Genomic DNA, 2,801 nt, shown 5'->3' with positions numbered 1-2,801 from the left:
CAACACAACAATGAGATACTACTCCACACTGGTCAGAATGGCTAAAATTAACAGGTCAAGAAACAAAAGATGTTGGTGAGGATGTGGAGAAAGGGGAACCCCTTTGCACTATTGGTGGGAATGCAAACTGGTGTAGCCACTCTGGAAAACAGTATGGAGGTTCCTCAAAAAGTTAAAAATAGAGTTACCCTATAACCCAACAGTTGTACTACTAGGTATTGACCCAAAGAATACATACACAGTGATTCAAAGGGGCACACACACCCCAATGTTTATAGCAGCAATGCCCACAATAGCCAAACCATAGAAAGAGCCAAGATGTCCATTTACAGATGAATAGATAAATAATATGTGTGTGTGTGTGTGTGTGTGTGTGTCCACAATGAAATACTACTCAGCCATCCAAAAGAATGAAATCTTGCCATTTGCAACGATGTGGGTGGAGGTTATGATGCTAAGCAAAATGAGTCAGTCAGAGAAAGTCAAATACCATATGATTTCACTCAGATGTGGAATTTAAGAAACAAAACAGATGAACACAGGGGAAGGGAAGGAAAAATAAAATAAGATGAAAACAGAGAGGGAGGCAAATCATAAGAGACACTTAAGTCTTGGAAACTAATTGAGGTTGCTGGAGGGCAAGTCATAGGTTGGAAGGGGCAACTGGTTGATAGGAATTGAGGAGGGCACTTGAAGTAATGGGTGCTGGGTGTTGTATGCAACTGATGAATTACTAAATTCTACCCCTGCAACTAATAATACACTGTATGTTAACTAAATTGTATTTAAATAAATATTTTTTAAAAAGTGAACATGTTACAATTCCATATTTCAAGTTATGTCACATACCTCTGGTAATCAAAGCAGTATGGTATTACAGTAGAAATCACACACAGATCAATGGAGCAGAATAGAGAGCCTATAAAGTAAACATACATTTATATTGTCAATTAATCTTTGACCAAGGAGGCAAGAATATGCAATCAGAAAAAGACAGTCACTTCATCAAATGGTGTTGGGAAAACTGGACAACTATATGCAAAAGAACGAACTGGAGCACTTTCTTACAGCATATGCAAAAATAAACTCAAAATAGATTAAGGTCCTAAATGTGAGAACTGAAGTCATAAAAAAATTCTAGAGGAGAGCACAGATAGTAATTTCTCCAGTGCTGTCCATAGCAACATTTTTCCATGTGTGTCTCCTGTGGCCAGAAAAACAAAAGCAAAAGTCAACTATTGGGAATACATCAAAATAAAAATCTTCTGCATGGCAAAGGAAACAGTCAACAAAACTAGACAACCTACTGAATGGGAGAATATATTTGGAAATGACATCTCCAATAAGTGCTTAGCATCCCATATATATAAAAATTTACACAACTCAACACCAAATAAAACCAAATAGTCCAATTAAAAATTGGCAGAAGACCTGAATAGACATTTCTCCAAAGAAGACATACAGATAGCTAACAGTCACATGAAAAGGTGCTCATCATAACTCATCATCAGGAAAATCCAAATCAAAACCACAGTGAGACATCCCCTGAGAACTGTCAAAATGGCTAAAATAAAAAACACAAGAAATAACCAGTGTTTGGCAATCCTGTAGATATAACAGCCCCTTCATACATGGTTGGTGGGGATGCAAACTTGGTGTAGCCAGTGTAGAAAACAGCATGGAGGTTCCTCAATAAATAGAAATAAACTTACATTATGATCTAGTAATTCCAATCTGATATTTACCCAAAGAATACAAAAACACTAATTTGAAAAGATATGTGCACCATTATGTTTATTGCAGCATTATTTACAATAGCCAAAGTATGGAAGCAACCCATGAGTTTATTCATAGATAAACTGATAAAGAAGAAATGGTATCTATACATTGGATTATTACTCAGCCATAGAAAAGAATTAAATCTTGACATTTGCAGCAACATGGATGGGCCCTTGAGAGTATGATGCTAAGCAAAATAAGCCAGTCAAAGAAAGGCAAATGCCATATGATTTCACTCATATGTGGAATTTAAGACACAAAATAAATGTCCTAAGAAAGAGAAATTCCAAAAAAACAGTTTTAACTATAGACAACAAACTGATAGTCACAGGATATTAGGTTGGTGGGGGGGATAGGTGAGATATGTGAATGAGGTTAAGAGTATGTTCATCTTGATAAGCACTGAGTAATATATAGAATTTTTGATCACTATATTATACAACTGAAACTAGTACAACACTTTGCTACTTATAATGGTATGAAAATTAAAATAAATAAAGTGACTCTCTTGTAGACAGCATATAGTTGGATCATGGCTTCATTTTTAAATCCATTTTTCCATTCTCTGCCTTTTGATTGAAGAGTTTAATCCATTTATATTGAAAGTAATTATTAATGATGAATGACTTCTACTAATTTGCTATTTTTTTCTATATGTCATATCTTTTTTGTTCTTTACTTCCTCCATTATTCCTTTCTTTTACACTTGATTTTTTTCCTAGGGTAGCATTTTGATTCTACTCTCATTTTCTATATTTTTTAGTTATTTTCTTATTGTTGACTTGAGGATTGCAGCTAATATCCTAAATTTATAAAAATCTAGTTTGAATTAATACCTTCTTACTTTCAATAATATAGAAACTTTCTATTCCTGTGACTTTAATCCCCCATCTTATTGTTACAAATTCTTTGTATACGTGTGTGCCCATTAACACAATTTTATAATTATTGTTTTATGTATTAATATTTTAAATCAAAACAAGAATTATAAGCCAATAATATGGTAATACTGGCTTTTTCAT

This window comes from Canis aureus, chromosome X (assembly GCF_053574225.1).
Source record: "Canis aureus isolate CA01 chromosome X, VMU_Caureus_v.1.0, whole genome shotgun sequence".
Taxonomy (NCBI): Eukaryota; Metazoa; Chordata; class Mammalia; order Carnivora; family Canidae; genus Canis; species Canis aureus.
Note: the sequence above shows the minus strand (reverse complement) of the source record.